The sequence below is a fragment of the Dermacentor andersoni genome, chromosome 1, assembly GCF_023375885.2.
Source record: "Dermacentor andersoni chromosome 1, qqDerAnde1_hic_scaffold, whole genome shotgun sequence".
Taxonomy (NCBI): domain Eukaryota; kingdom Metazoa; phylum Arthropoda; class Arachnida; order Ixodida; family Ixodidae; genus Dermacentor; species Dermacentor andersoni.
The window spans coordinates 14,996,703-15,013,547 of record NC_092814.1 but is presented as its reverse complement, the minus strand read 5'-3'; the positions used below and the strand labels follow the sequence as shown (position 1 = coordinate 15,013,547).

Here is a 16,845-nt window from a genome sequence, read left to right as displayed (position 1 = left end):
AATGGAAGGGCACTGATATTTTCTTTATCTTGAAGACCTCTTGTTAATATAAGGTTGCTGTCTTTTGCAGCCCTCTAAATTTAAAAAGTAAGTTGTGCATAATAAATTATTGCGTTTAATGTGTAAACGCACACGCAAAAAAAGTCCTAGTTCATTTCCCAGTATTCAAGCAATGAAAATGTAGCGTCTCTTCTGTCACGTTGTAGTGATGTGAAGAACAAGGCTGTTCCAAAAGAGTAAGTCACAAATCTAACTCACTGTAAGGCGAGCTTGCCTTGCAAAAAAAAAAAAAAAAAAAAAAAAAAAAAACCACTGGAAGCACTGCGAAGGCTGCGCGCACAGTAATGCTTCTTGATCTGCAGACCAAGGCGTTGGTTCATCAGATTGGAATAATTGGTGAAGCGGTGCATTACTCGGTGCGAACCTTTCACTGTGCGCGAAACTGTGCTCTCTCTCTTCAACGCCCCTCCCCCAGTGCAAGGTAGCCAACCGGACTGCGTCCTCCCTGCCTTTTCTGTCTTCTAGTTCTCTCTCTGCAGCTCAAACAGGGGCGTTCAAATGAGATGGAGAATGTACGCCAGCATTCGCTTCACGCATAGAATCCGTGACGACATTCTCGATATTAGAAATACATGCAGGCGAATCTTCAGCTAGCCGATAACATGGGAAGAGTGGTTAGATGCTAAAGAAAGCTCATCAAAAAAATTAAAAAATAAAGTACAGTTGCTTTAAATATCAGCTGAAACATAGTGCGCGTGGTAAAAAGGGCCCCCAAAAATGCACACAGGCGCCAACATACCTAAAATTCAAGAGCTAACTGGTATTTATGAAACCTGCGTTTCGTGTGTCAATGAAGCCCTTCAATCCAGGGGCCAGTTCCTCCACGGGCACTGTGTCGGAGCTCATATTTCCCGTGACTGTATAGATGTCAGCATTAATTGTCACAAAATCGCAGTATTTTCTTCTTTAGGTTTTAACATTAGGCATCCAAAATATACGCAGCAAAACCCCCATCCTAATACTTCAGTACTTTTCATTCTAACGTACATGGCCGTGCTGCTTCATATGTTAGAAAATACTGGAAACGTGTCCAATGCTTTCCCCCAGCCAGCTGTTTTTATTCCTGATGATGCCAGGAAACCGAGCTTGATGCCACCAACGCTCAGAAATCTAATCGGGAGCGCGCACAATGTTCTCGCACACCTTGTGTGATATACCGCAACGCTGAGGTGCTTGTTGTATAACGTAGGAGAGTCCATCGTAAAGGAAGAAGTGAACGGTTGGACACATGCGTTTAAGCACGCGAACTTGATTTGCGCCAAGATCCCTTGTCCAAGATTTCATACTTACATTATTAGAAGCCTACTGCGCCGTCAATATGCTGGCTGCTTTTAACTGCAACAAACTATTAAACCAATTCAAATATTGGTGACATCATTTTATCATTCGAGTATTCAGATTGGTAGCCTCTAGATGCGGAGTAAGTTGAGAAGTTGTGTGCGTAATTAACGAAGCTACGTTAATTAACTTTTCAACAATTAATCTTAGGTGGCTGAAGCAAAAGAGTAGTTTGGAGCTCGTTCTCGAGATTATCTGGCAGAGCGAAGAAATTTTGATTAAACAAGCTTCTGTAAGGGCTATCCGAACAAATATTTTGCAATTAAACGGAAAAGTTTGGTCTCAAAAGTGTGTACTTCGCAGTCCTATACGTTAATTATGTTAAATAAACTTTCACACGCTCTCTGAAAGCGCAACTGACCCAGAAAAAGCACGTCTGTGAAATCAACCTGACCGCACTTAGCCTTTTGTGATATTGTCATCAATAATATGGCGCCGCGAGCGTGTTGCTTGCGGCCAGGAAGAGAACGAAGGTGAACAGCTCGGTAGCTGCTCGCGGGGCCGATGCTGACGGTGCCATCGTGGCAAAATCGGGGTTCAGGTGCTTTTTTTTGGATGATTTCACTTTCAGAAAGCGATAATACTATAAATGCTGTGTCATTCGTTCTTGTATCCTAGATTTAAATATGGGTTTAAATAAACTTTATATTCGTCCCTGATATTAAGTGTAAGCAGGGAAATGCTCGCTCGCCAGCTAACACACACACATATGCACCGCTCTCTCTCACACACCACACCTACAGACGCACAGATAACACATATTTTCGCCCCATACCCATTTACACGCGCCAACGCATGCACACATGCACGAAAATGTACGCGCGCACGCGTACATAAATCCACGCACACACAAATGCGCGTATGATCGCACGCGCAAACACGCACTCATGCGCACAAAAATTCAAATACGGAGACATAAACACGCGCGCACACGCAAATACAAGTACGCACACACGCAAGCACGCTCAAGGCGTGCATACCCTTATACACTCCCTCTCCTTCCCTGCTGCCCCACAAAAACATGCGCGGGTAAAGGGACTGCATGACACTCGCTCTGCAATTATGGTTCAAACACCAGCTCTAATAAATCGCTTCACGGTTTCTATTTGGCGCTTCTTCAAGGCAATACGCCTTCTGCCGAGAGGGTGCAAAACCACTTGCTCCTGTCCTATGACATAACCGCCCATCCCTGACCAAAACACTGCTTTAACTCACCACCAATGTGCTGACTAAGTGTCACAAATGCATACGTTGTTAGGAGGGACTATCCTGTCGGCGTAGTCAGCTGAAACTTGCTGATACTCGGCCGATATGCCGAAATAAAATTTTCTGACATATTGCCCATTCACTTACATATGTACATTGCCGTGAAGTTCCACAGAATAGTGAAGGTGCAATCTCCATAATTCCTGAGTTTGTCCTTGCTACAAGGCACGACAGTTTTTTTTTTTTAACGTAACAAAAGGACATGCGCATGCTTGTTGTTATGTTCTCTAAAGAATATAATGAGATTTTAAAAGTGATGACTTAACAAATGAGCAACACAATGCGGCCTTTTACGAAGAAAAAATAGAAAATATAATATTTGGAGAGCACCACTGAAAAACCAAAACCGAAGCCAAATTTTGAGTTTGCTGTTCCTGTCAATCAGTGGGGGAATGTGGAACTAAGTCCTATGTGGCTTATAAAAAATTACAGGATCTCTTAATATCTCTCTGAAGAGGTCAACGGTGAAAGTCTACTATTCCTCCTCGTATCATTCGCCTCTTTCTCTTTGCCTCTTCTTTCCTTTAGTCATCACTGCTGACTACTAAGCATTTTTAGTCCTTTTTAATCAAATATGGTCATTACAAACCGTCGTTAGACATGTTGGCATATCATAGTCGTTATTCTTCTTTCTTTATTAGGTCCTCAAAGGCCACATTTAAGGGGTATTACATAACGGGCTGGCGGGGAGTACGGCAGCTACGACAAAAAAAATTATTTTCGATGGCAGTGTTGAACTGCTGAAAATCTGTTAGGGAAGCGATGTGGCCGGGAAGGTCGTTCCACTCCAGGGCAGTACGGATAAAAAATTATTTTTTGAATGTTGCGGTACGGGCGCGCTGGGGGTAGACGGCGTTGGGGTGGCTGTGACCGGATAAACGATGGGCTGGGCGGATGAATACGCTGTCGGGTGGCAAGCTGTGGAAATATTTGTGATACAGAGAAGGGCGAGAAAGTTTACGGCACGGTGCAAGAACACTAAGTTCAAGTGGAGATTTTAGTCGGGTTACACTAGGGCGATAAAAGCAATATGAAAGAATGAATCGTATAGCACGATTTTTAATAGATTCCAGTAAATTAGGCAGATTTGATTCGTGAGGATCGAATACTGAATGTGCGTACTCTAGTTTGGGTCTGACAAGCGATTTATAAGCATTTAGTTTGAAAGAAGGTGCAATGGTAATGTTACGCCTTAAGTAGGCAAGGACACGATGGACAGAGTTCGCTATATGAGTAATATGTCTGGACCAAGGTAGATCACTGGATATATGAATATAGTGATATTCGTGTCGGTTTGAGTTATCGGACAACCGTAAGGGAGGCAGTTGGGAGGTGAGTACTTACGTCGGCGGCGAAAAGAAACTACAGAGGTTTTGTTGACATTTAGTTTCGTAAGCCAGGTGTCGCACCACTTTTGGACTTTGAGGAGATCGTTCTGTAGAGCGGTTGCATCAGATAGGTTAGTTATGCACCGGTAAAGTACACAATCGTCGGCAAACAAGCGTATATTAGATTTTAAGTTAGTTGGTAGGTCGTTACTATAAGTTAGGAAAAGTAAGGGGCCTAGAACAGCACCTTGGGGAAGACCCGACCGGACATGGGATGGATGGCTGGGAGTTAGCGACAACGAACTGATGACGATTGGTTAGGAGACTGCTGATCCAGAGGAGTACACAATGGTCCAAGACGTTTGGAAGAGCAGGTGACGATGCGGGACATTATCAAATGCTTTCTCAAAACCTAAAAAGGCATCAGTGGGTATATTAAGGTCAAGGTTGGCGTGAGTCTCGCGGAGGAAAAGAGCAAGCTGGTATTCACAAGAGTGACGGAAGCCATGCTGGCTGGGGTGAAAAAACTGACAAGGGACAGGAATGTATCAACTTGAGAATAAATAATGTGTTCCATAATTTTTGAACACACACTTGTGATAGATATCGGTCGGTAGTTAGTGGGACATGAGCGGTTACCTTTTTTGAAGACGGGAACGACCTTCCCAATCCCCCAGTCAGCGGGAATGGTACCAGAGACTGCTGAAATGTGAGCGACAATACAAAGCTATTGATATGTTTAGTATTTTTAAGCACTTTAGCATTAAGGTCATCTGTTGCTGCCGAGGACGAATTCTTCAGTTTATCAATCACATTGGAGATGCCGTTCGGGTCGAAGGTCATAGGATACATTTGGGGATAAGCATATTCCGGAGGCGATGGGAAGTTTACATGGGTTTCATAGGTGAATACAGCGCAAAATGCATCATTAAGCACATCAGCAACTTTCTGTTCAGGCACAATATAGTCGCTGCTACGAAACAAGGAAATATTGATTGAAACGGAAGGATTCGATTACTTTCCAAAACCTTTTAGGGTCATTACGCAGCACAGAGGGTCGAGTGATATTGAAAAAGTTCTGTTGAGCGGTATGTAATTATTTTTTTTTTGTACTCGCTATCGGCACAAAAATACTTATCTCATGCAGCCTCATTGTCTGAATGCTTAGCGGTACGAAAAAGCCTTTCTTGTTTAAATGCTTTAGGTCTGAGTTGAACCATGGCGACTGCGCACGCTCTGTTACTGTGATGGTGGGGATGTACTTAGCGATTAGACGCAGAATTTTTGTTTTAAATAGTTGCCAGTTAATTTCAACAGGGCGCTCTTGATAACTGGTTGCAAAAGTGTCACAAAAAGATGCTAGCCCAGTATTCATACCTACATAATCGCCGTTTTCATAGAGTGTTCATGTTTTCTTACATTTTTTGCCTCTGAGTGTGCTGGAGTGGAGAGAGCCGCAGAATATATTGTGATCGCTCGGGGAGGGCAGAAAGGTAAGCGAAGATATCGGCATGGGTCAAAACGAGGTCCAGAATATTAGATGAGTTGTCAGTAATGTGGGTGGGTTCTGTGACCAACAGTGATTGACCAAAAGTCAGGCATGTGTTCAAGAATTCATCCTCATAATTGCGCTTTGACAAGGTGGAAGTTGGGTTAGTCCAGGTTATCGAGGGATAGTTGAACTCACTTAAAAGAATGACGGGGGTATTATGGTACATGGTGGCTAGTGCCTACAGTGAGTCATGAAATAAAGATGAGATGAAGTCATCATTAGATGGGGGTCGATAACAAACACCAATTAGAAGGCGCGGAAAGGTAGCATTACAACACATACAAATCATTTCTAGAAGGGTAGGAATATTTACCGGTGCGTAGCGCAGAGCTCGCTTATCAGTGATAAGCACACCGCCCCCACGTGCATTTCCATGTCTATCTTTGCGGAAGATATCGAAGTGAGAGAATGAAGGCAATATCTCGAGATCTGTTATTGATAGATTTAGCCATGTCTCTGTAAGTAGCATCAAGTCACTAGAAGAAGAAGAAATGAGGCTACATATTTCACCACATATCCGTATAACGCTTCGTATATTAGTGTACAAGAAATGCACCGGGGAATGACTACTGTTGGTGAAGTCGCGCTGTACCTGCTATTTGCGCAAGGATTTTTCAACGACGATTTGTGCGGCAGGATGGTAAATGTATGTTTTGTTGTTTGCGATAAGCTTGTCATGTCTTAATATGATTTTGAGGTTATGTTCCTCTACGAACCGAAAAAGTTTTTTTTTCGCTCAAGGCGAGTTTCAGGCGACAAGTCTTCACTGACGCTGTCATCCGTTCCCTTCAATTTTTTGTACATAGAAAGTACGTGATCTTTGTCCTTGAAGCAAACAAACCTGACGATGATTGGTATTTGTTTCCCTTTTGTGTAAGTACCCAATTTATGAGCACGCCCAGTATCGCGTGGCTGAATGTCAACGTCGAGGAACTGATGACAATGGTCAAGGATAAGATTCTCGCTTTCAGACCAGTGTTCATTTGGGCTGTTCTTTAAACAGTAAAACACGAAGTTGTTGCGTCGAGCACTATTTTCAGTGTCTACGATGCGGGCTGTCAAGGCAGATACTTGAGCCAAGCACTCATTTGTTGCCCACTGCACTTCACTCAACTCGGACTTGAAGGACGCAAGTGACACGAACTCGGATTCAATTATTCCTAGCCTGTTTCTCAGGCTCTCGAAAGTTTTGTCGTGGTCAGAGAGTTTTTCATTGATTTAAATTCGCCAAGTATCGTTGTTTGCCCGCAATGCATATCTTGTAATGTCTGAACTAGGTCAGGAGACGAGGCAGCATCAGCAATGGGCCCGGGGTTCTTCCCGACATCTCCCGCCAACAAGAGCAAGTTCAGTTGTGGGCTCGGCAGCACAATACCCCTAAAATTAGACTTCTTAGCAAAAAGGCGATGCATCAGAAAGACGAAAGGCTGGTTAGCTGGGGCCATCACTGCACTGCCGAGCCCACTGAAAGGAACTTGCGCAGGCTTTTTATCCTGATCGGCAGTGATGCTTGTTGCTTGGCAAGAGTGAGCCAATCGGATTTCCAGATACGGCGGTGGGTGTTGGTCGGGCTGGGTTGGTCGTGACGTGTTGTCTCGCAATGTGCCGAATTTCAGTCGTAGTGGATCGAGGGGGTGCCACGTTCCGGAAGCCCAAGTCAGCAAGGTAGATCGTGGGTTGCCTTTCGTTAGGACAAGGCGTTGCTGGCTGACATCGGTAGGGCAAGGCGTAACATCGGCAAGGCTCATCAAGAACGGCAGCCAAGGTACCGCGCTGGAGAACTGCAGCAGGAAGGGCCGGTTAGCTGGGACCATCACTGCACTGCCGAGCCCACAGTAGTCGTCATCACAAGGCATTTCAGTCATTATTAGTCATTACTAAGCATTTTTGGACATTTATAATGAATTGCAGTCCTTACAAGTTGTCCTAAGGCATATTGGTCATTTCGTAATCACTACTGCTCACTATTAAGCATTTTTAGTCATATGTAATCAATTGTGGTCATTACAAGCCGTCGTTAGACATGTTGGTCATATCCTAGTCATCAGTAGTCATTAAAAGTCATTTCAGTCCTTTCTAGTCAATTGTAGTCGTTAGAATACGTGTTTAGACATATTAGTCATTTCGTAGTCATAACAAGTCAGTTCAGTCATTATTAGTCATTACTAAGCATTTTTGGACATTTCTAATGAATTGTAGTCCTTACAAGTTGTAAGACATATTGGTCATTTCGTAATCACTACTGCTCACTATTAAGCATTTTTAGTCATATGTAATCAATTGTCGTCATTACAAGCCGTCGTTAGACGTGTTGGTCATGTCCTAGTCATCAGTAGTCATTACAAGTCATTTCAGTCCTTTCTAGTCAATTGTAGTCGTTACAATACGTGTTTAGACATATTAGTCATTTCGTAGTCATTACAAGTCAGTTCAGTAATTATTAGTCATTACTAAGCATTTTTAGTCATTTATAATCAATTGTAGGCGTTACGAGCCGTCGTTAGACTTATTGGTCATTTCGTAGTCAATACAAGCCATTTCTAATCAGTTGTGGTCATGACAAGCCGTCGCCAGAGATATTGGTCATTTCGGAGTTATTAGTAGCCATTACAAATCATTAGAATCATTCTTAGTCGTTGCTAGTCAGTGCTAACCTCTACCAATCTCTATTATAACGCTATCATTCACTGTCAATCATTTTTCATTCTTTAATCTGTCTTCATATGGCGTGATGACGCATCGGCGGACACTCCGGCGGTCATGTCTGCCGACACAAACTTCACGATGAGCCTAGAAAGGCTCGTGGACAAAGAAAGGCTCAGGAAGCTTTGGCTCGGGTGCTCCTATCTAAATACACGTAAAAGGACAATTCATTTTTTCTCGGCAACCACTGCACCACATTTCACCAGGTTTGTTGCATTTAAAAGAAAAACTTAAAATCTAGTGACTGTTGGTTTCGAATTTTCAATTTAGATCGTCAAATTTTTATCAAAGATAGGCAAAAATCAAAACATTTCAGTAAACGAAACAATCAAGTTTACAACTCTCTAACTCAGCAAGCAAGAATGATATCGCAATTCTGTGAATTGCATGTGATAGTACGTGTAAAGCGGACAAAATTGATGTTACACATGAATCTAAAAAATGGAGTAATATGGAAATACAGCTCTTGCAGAACTCAAGTACACAACGTAACAAATTCACCTATGACATAAATTGACATATTGAATTTGTCCGCTTTGAATGATCTAATGGATACCGTTTGCAGTACCGCGATATCTGTTTTTGATGCAGAGCTATTAATTTATAAACTTCGTGCGAGTATTTTTTTCGACCTACCGATTTTTCGAAAATTCTTTTCATAGAATTCAAGCCCTAAGTCGAAATTCCGTTTGCAACAGTCACTAGAATTTAACTTCCTCTCTGAAATACAACAAATTTTATTAAAATTGGTCCAGGGGTTATCTCAGAAAAACGTTTTTGTGTTTTACATGTATCTTAATAGGCCGCGTCGGAGTTGGGCCCGAGCTAAAGCTTCCTCTTAAGATATCACGGAGCGCGGTATTGTACCGCCACCACCATGACGCGAGTGGGTAGGTGTGTGCGCTTACACCACTCGGCCATGGCTTTCGGCGTTTCCGCGGGGATAGGCTTGGGTTTATCAAGATACCATGTGAATTTGCACGACTGCGTTTCGGAAATCGCTTTGGAGAACAGTGTTACGCCATGTGCAGAGAATCGAGATAGGCATCAATCGAAAGCCGTGCCTACGCACTACATACGCTGTAGCGGCTATTACGATAGCAGCGGCCGTTTCATCACGGCTACCGTTTTCGTCTAGAACATCGAGTAGAATATTTGTCGTTTCCATAGGCCTCCATTGCTGAATCTTTAACCACTCAGGGTACAAAATTCTAGCTTTGCACAGCATGATCACTGCAGTTATCTCGTGTGGATTGCCTTCGAGAACATGTCCGTAACCTGCCTTTTTCAGTGATTGACCAGCACTCTTAATTATTCGCGAGAAACCCGCTTCTTCCATTGAAAACGCGCTTTGTGCCGCTTGGAGCGTTAGTTGGTACGTGTCCAGAAAAGCTGGATATAGTCTTTGTTTGTTGGCTTCCTATGAAAAGGCTATTTTGACACGCACGAAGTACTACTCAGAGCGTGGTTAACTACACCGCTTTTTGAAGACAAACAACATCGGAGCATGTCGGGCAGTCCGAATATCAGTTTGCTGTGGTGATAGAAATTAGTCTCCTGCTACGTCATTTGTAGGATCCCTCCTGTTAAAAAAAGAAACTTAAAAAAAAGTGTCCGGCGATACTCCCTATAGTGCGAAATTTGAGCGTAGCTATATACATATTTTCATTTCGCGACACATTGAGGCAAAAAGACTGAAATCCCTGCACCGACGTCAGCGGCAGTACGGGGGCATGACGAGCGGCATCGGAGCCAGCTGTGAGGGCTCGGGGCTCGGGTGCGTTACGCCACCCAGGAAGGAAAAGCCTGCTCGGCCGAAGTATTTCAGCCGAAAAGCCAATTGCAACAATAAGGAGTGTAATGACGCAAAGGTTTCTTTTTATATGTAACAGGCCAATTAAACAATGGTGTTTTACGTGCCAAAACCACGCTCTCGTTAGTAGGCACACCGTAGTGGTGGACTCCGGAATAATTTCGACCGCCTGGGGTTCTTTAACGCGCACCTAAATGTAAGTGCAAGGATGCTTTTGCATTTAGCCCCCATCGAAATGCCGTCACCGGGATCCCGCGACCTCGTGCTTAGGAGCGCGACACCAAAGGCAACCACGGCGGGTAATCAAAAGCCGATTATGGCGAAAAAGAAGTGTTACGCAAGGTATCACATCAGGTCGACTGTCGGCGTTAGTAAATTTTATCCTATTGGTACGAGTTTATAAGTTGGCATGTATAGCTCGACCATTCTGTCCCTCATTGTTTTGTAAACGTATTCGAGCTTGCCGGCACATGTGGCACATCGAATGAAAACCAACGAGCGAGCGCGCGCTGTTTTGGTGCGCACATCTTTCATTGCGAACAATTCTCCCGTATTGGAGCCGCAACGTTTGTATTTTATTCACCGTATTTTCTGGAATACAGTTGAGATTTCGCGGGGTGGAGACTCTGTAGGTGTGGGGGCTGTTCTTTCTTAAGATCGGAGGCGCGCTTGAAAATAAAGAGGCTCGACTGATAACTTTTATCGCGCGAAATCAGCTCCACAATGGGCATCGCTTAGCCTTAGCAATATTTGCAGCTCACACTGGCAGCTTGGGATATTTTTAGCGTGAGTGACATATATGCCCTAAAATATGAAACGCCATGACAATGAGAAAGCGGATGGTGCTAACCATGTGGCTGCTCGTGAGTTCTTGGAAAGCCTCGTTGCACTGCAATAACGTGTCGAGGCTTTTACAAGTTCACAATGAAATACCTGCTTACCTGCTGTTTTTTTACCTCTTCTTTGTCGAAGTGCGTTAGTGTGGACTGTGCGGGGGGTGCGGATTATAGTTCGAAAGGAAATTATATATATATATATATATATATATATATATATATATATATATATATATATATATATATATAAGACAAGAAAGGAAACTGGGGGCCCGATTTTTATTATTCGTATCATAAGAAGCCAACAACGTGGGTTCTGTTACGTTTCGCCTACAACGCGCGGTAATGCCGGCGCGGATGCAACGGACGCCGGGGCTTCGTTCAAAGCGGCGGACATTTTGGCCCGTGCGACGCCGCCGCAACGCTTCCCCGCCAAGCGTGTCCAGGCGTGTTTCAGTGCCACGTGTCTTCGTGTGTGCGTGTGTGTGTGTGGGCCCTCGCTTGTCAAAGCGCGGCAGCCGGGGAGCGGAGTTCCCCGAATGAGGAGCCTGGAGGTCTCTCGGCTCAACTGTTCGCGCCGTCGTGTGGGTGAGGGTTGGCGATGCGTCACTACACTCGGTTCAGCAGGTCTCTCGGCTCGACCGCGCGCCGTCGTGGGCTCATGCTCCGCCGTCCCGTGACCTTCATCCCGTGACCTTCATCCCGTGACCTTCCCTTTTGGACCGCGACGCCGAGAGTATAAGAGCAGCTGCCCCCGGACGCCAGGGGAGAGGCTCCGATTTGTACTGTTGAGTTACGTGCTCTCCCGTCTCTCCACTTCGGTCGACCTGACCGGCCGCTCTTTTGCTATGTTAGAATAAACAAGTTGTTCTGTTACCAGTCTTCTCTTGCTTTGCCGAGACCTTCGGATGCTTCCAGTGCCCCAGGCCGCCAGGCCAACGCTACCCTTGGGGCTTGCGACCCATTGGCAATAACGGGCGTCAGCACCGAGACCCCAACAACTCGTGCAGCGGTGCGATTCCATCATCTGGTTGCCAGCGGTGAGATCGCGACAACGGAGGCCAGCAGCGAAGAGATGCGGTTGACTGTATGCTGAGCAGCACAACGACCATCCGGGAGCAGCGCAACGAGCCCTGTGTGATGACTGGTTGCCTGCAGCGGAACGACTGCGCTGAATTCTTAGCTGCGAGGTTTGGTGAGTGCGGGACTTTCTTCTTCTGAGTTTTGCCAGGCTTTTGTTAGTGTTAGAAACAGAGCTGGTAATTGTGGTTGTCGTTGCTACCGGGTTAGTTGCGGCAAGACAATAGTAGACAGTAGAGAAAGCAGCATTCAGAGCAGCCATGGATTTGAAGTCGTTGCGCAAACCGATATTGCTGGAGCTTGCAAGAGAGTTGGGTCTGGATGTCTCAGACAAACTCAGAAAACCAGAACTGCTAAGGGCTATTCTTGAGTTAGAAGCTGAGGATGACGAGCTGTCGGAATGCCTTGAGACCATTGAGGAGAGGGAGCGTGAACTTAAAGAACAGAAAGAGAAAGATGAGCGTGAACGAAAAGAACAGAAAGAAAAAGAAGAGCGCGAACACGCTTTGGAAATGAAGCGTCTCGAGGTAGAGATGGAACGCGCTCGTAATGGAAGTCAGGCACACGGTGCAGGAGAACGAGTATTGTTCAAAATGACTGACCTGATGCGGCCGTTTAAGCTTGGAGAGGACATTGGTTTGTTCCTGGTTAACTTTGAGCGAACGTGCGAGAAGCAGGGGTTCTCTCGGGAAACGTGGCCACAGCGCTTGCTCACTTTGCTACCCGGCGAGGCGGCCGACGTAGTCGCTCGCTTGGAGAGAGAGGAGGCAGAGGATTTCGACAAAGTGAAATCGAGTCTGCTAAAAAAGTACAGGCTGTCAGCGGAGGCGTTCCGTCGGAAGTTTCGGGAAAATGAGAAAGGCAGAAGTGAGTCATATACAGAGTTTGCGTACAGGCTTATGTCAAACATGCAGGAGTGGCTCAAAGAAGAGAAAGCGTTTGGTGACCACGAGAAAGTTCTGCAGTGTTTCGGGCTAGAACAGTTTTATAGTCGGTTACCTGAGAACGTGCGGTACTGGGTCTTGGATAGGCCAGACGTTAGTACGGTGGCTAGAGCCGCTGAGTTAGCCGAGGAGTTTGTGACGCGTCGGGCTCGCGGAGCTAAGGACGGTCAAAAGGGTGAATTTGGCTCCAAGTTTGAGAGGCCGAAGTTCACGCCCATGAGAAAGCGGTTCGAGACGAGGCAAGCGCGCGTGTGTTATACGTGCCAGAAGCCGGGTCACTTTTCGGCGCAGTGTCCGACCGAACGTGAGGAGACGGCGGCAGCCGAAGCCGAACGCGGAAAGCGGTTCGAGATGAGGCAAGTGCGCGTGTGTTATACGTGCCAGAAGCCGGGACACTTTTCGGCGCAGTGCCCAGAAACAAAACCAAAAGTCGTGTTTTTTTCATTAGGCAGCACTGACGAGAACATGAAGCTTCTCGAGCCTTACATGCGAGACCTCCTCGTGAACGGGAAAGAGTGCCGAGTGCTTCGCGATACCGCAGCTACGATGGATGTCGTTCACCCCTCTTACGTAGAACCCGATATGTTCACGGGCGAGTGCGCATGGATCAAGCAAGCAGTGGAAGCTCATAGCGTGTGTCTGCCGGTAGCAAAAGTGCTTATTGAAGGACCTTTCGGAGCACTTGAGACGGAGGCCGCAGTGTCATCTATGCTGCCCCCCCAGTACCCGTACCTATTTTCGAACAGGTCCGATCACCTCCTGCGCGAGAAGGGGCTTTTGTTTGGTGAGGCTAGCGTTCAGGCCTTAACCAGATCGAAGGTTAGGGAGCTCGCTGAAAAGGCGGTAGTTGCGGGGCCGACGTTGTTGAACGATGAAAAAGGGTCAGAGGCGCAGCAAGCTAGTATTCAGAGCACGCCCGAACGGGATAAAATTGAGCCTGTAGCGTTAAAGGCACCAGATACTGGAGAGGAAATTCCCGATGCGGGAAAGTTAGAAGAGCTTCCGGGACTAGGCTCAGTGACAAACAGGAAAGACACCGATCAAGTCATTAGTGACTTAATAAGTAAAGCATCGCTGTCGCCTGAGCAGAAAACAGAACTACACCAGCTCTTACAAGAGTTTCAAGGTCGGTTCTCTGAGAGGCCTGGTAGGACTTCTGTCCTTACTCATGACATAGAACTTACCTCCCCAGAGCCAGTACGATCCAAGGCGTACCGGGTGTCACCCCGCCAGAGCGATATTATGGAGGCTGAGGTAAAGAAAATGCTACAGCTCGGTGTTATTGAAGCGGGTGAGAGTGATTATACCTCCCCTTTGATTTTAGTTGAGGTACCGGGCAAGGAACCTCGTCCTTGCGTCGACTACCGCAGGCTTAATTCCATCACTAAGGATCAAATTTATCCGATCCCTAACATCGAGGAGCGCCTTGAGAGAGTGAGTAGCGCTCAGTTTATTTCCACCCTAGATCTTGTCAGGGGTTATTGGCAGGTTCCACTTACAGAAGAGGCTAGTAGGTATGCGGCGTTCATTTCACCAATGGGGACATTCCGTCCTAAAGTTTTGAGTTTTGGTTTGAAGAACGCGCCATACTGCTTTTCAAGCCTCATGGATAAAGTGTTGCGGGGACAGCAATAATTCGCTTTACCGTATCTAGACGACGTAGCGATATTCTCCGCATCCTGGCCGGAACATATGGCGCACTTGCGGGCAGTGCTAACCCGCCTGCGCGATGCGGGCTTGACAGTCAAGGCTCCCAAGTGCCAGTAAGCACAGGCCGAGGTTGTCTACCTCGGACACGTGATTGGTCGGGGTCGACGCCGCCCCTCTGAAATAAAGGTGGCCGCTGTGCGAGACTTCCCGCAACCGCGTACGAAGACCGATATTCGGTCGTTCTTAGGTGTCGCCGGCTACTATCAGAGGTACATCCCCAGGTACTCTGATATCGCGTCTCCCCTAACGGATGCTCTAAGAAAGACAGAGCCGCAAACAGTCGTCTGGGATGAGACGAAGGAAAGAGCTTTTCGCGCCCTAAAGAGCGCCCTAACAAGCCAGCCTGTGCTACGATCGCCCGACTACACAAAAGGGTTCGTTGTTCAGAGTGATGCTAGTGAGCGAGGCATGGGCGTTGTACTGTGCCAACGGGAAAATGGAGAAGTAGAACACCCCGTCCTGTATGCTAGTCGTAAGCTGACGAGTCGTGAGCAGGCGTATAGCGCCACCGAGAAAGAGTGTGCGTGTATCGTGTGGGCCGTTCAGAAATTGTCATGTTACCTAGCCGGCTCGAGGTTTATCATTGAAACGGATCACTGCCCTCTCCAATGGCTGCAGACCATCTCTCCCAAAAATGGCCGCCTCCTGCGCTGGAGCCTCGCTTTGCAACAATATTCCTTTGAGGTACGTTACAAAAAGGGGAGTCTCAACGGTAACGCCGATGGCTTAAGTCGAAGCCCCTAACGTGGGAATCAGCCTCAAAATTGCTTGTTACTGATGTTTTTCTTCCTGAGGCAGGATTTTTTTTAACTTATTGCTTTTGTGTAGTGTTTCAAAGTGATGATGTGCTTTTTAGTGCAATTTTTCCGATTTGTGGACGCGTTCTGAGTGCTGCTAAACTACTGTAAGGAACTAGGCAGCAGTAAAAAAGGGGAAAGAGCCTGGCAGGGCTTAGTGAGGGTTGTGCCGTGCTTGCTGACTGAGCGGTTGACTTTCAGGCGTGGTTCTAACGCTTGCCGGAAACGAGAACAAAAATGTCAACTCTCCCGAAGTCACTTTGCAGTGTCCTGTGTGCACCTGAACGTGAGAACGAGGCCTTCTCTGTGCGCTGCGCTCCAGAAACGCCAAAGGACGCCCGACTACGGTTATGAGCATCATCGAGCGACATCCCTCCGGACAGCGGATGCAGTCCCCTGACCATCGGGATCTCCTTCCCCCGGCGGGGCGGTCTGTTACGTTTCGCCTACAACGCGCGGTAATGCCGGCGCGGATGCAACGGACGCCGGGGCTTCGTTCAAAGCGGCGGACATTTTGGCCCGTGCGACGCCGCCGCAACGCTTCCCCGCCAAGCGTGTCCAGGCGTGTTTCAGTGCCACGTGTCTTCGTGTGTGCGTGTGTGTGTGTGGGCCCTCGCTTGTCAAAGCGCGGCAGCCGGGGAGCGGAGTTCCCCGAATGAGGAGCCTGGAGGTCTCTCGGCTCAACTGTTCGCGCCGTCGTGTGGGTGAGGGTTGGCGATGCGTCACTACTCTCGGTTCAGCAGGTCTCTCGGCTCGACCGTGCGCGCCGTCGTGGGCTCATGCTCCGCCGTCCCGTGACCTTCATCCCGTGACCTTCATCCCGTGACCTTCCCTTTTGGACCGCGACGCCGAGAGTATAAGAGCAGCTGCCCCCGGACGCCAGGGGAGAGGCTCCGATTTGTACTGTTGAGTTACGTGCTCTCCCGTCTCTCCACTTCGGTCGACCTGACCGGCCGCTCTTTTGCTATGTTAGAATAAACAAGTTGTTCTGTTACCAGTCTTCTCTTGCTTTGCCGGGACCTTCGGATGCTTCCAGTGCCCCAGGCCGCCAGGCCAACGCTACCCTTGGGGCTTGCGACCCATTGGCAATAACGGGCGTCAGCACCGAGACCCCAACAACTCGTGCAGCGGTGCGATTCTATCAGTTCGTATCCAACCTGCGGCAAGAATTTTTTTCATCCATTTCCGTTAATTTATCGTGTCCTTATTTCATTTATTAAGCACAAGCAATTTCCCCTATGTTGTCCTTGGTGTCTCCGTTTGTTGGCTTCTTATGATATGACTAATAAAAATCGAGCCCCTCGGTTAACACCGTTTCTTCTCTTTTATCGAGGCATAAGAAACTTATAAAATTACACAGCGCATGAAAATGACAAAAATAAAAGAATAATAAACAAAGGGTCTGAATCATGGTCAAC

General features: G+C 46.9%; 1 protein-coding gene across 1 annotated transcript in view; it reads left to right on the top strand.

Moving 5' to 3' along the window:
* The window catches only part of LOC126545889 (protein Skeletor, isoforms B/C-like), a 341,332-nt gene that overhangs the window by 22,377 nt on the left and 302,110 nt on the right, over window positions 1–16,845 (top strand). The gene's annotated exons all lie outside the window — the stretch shown is intronic.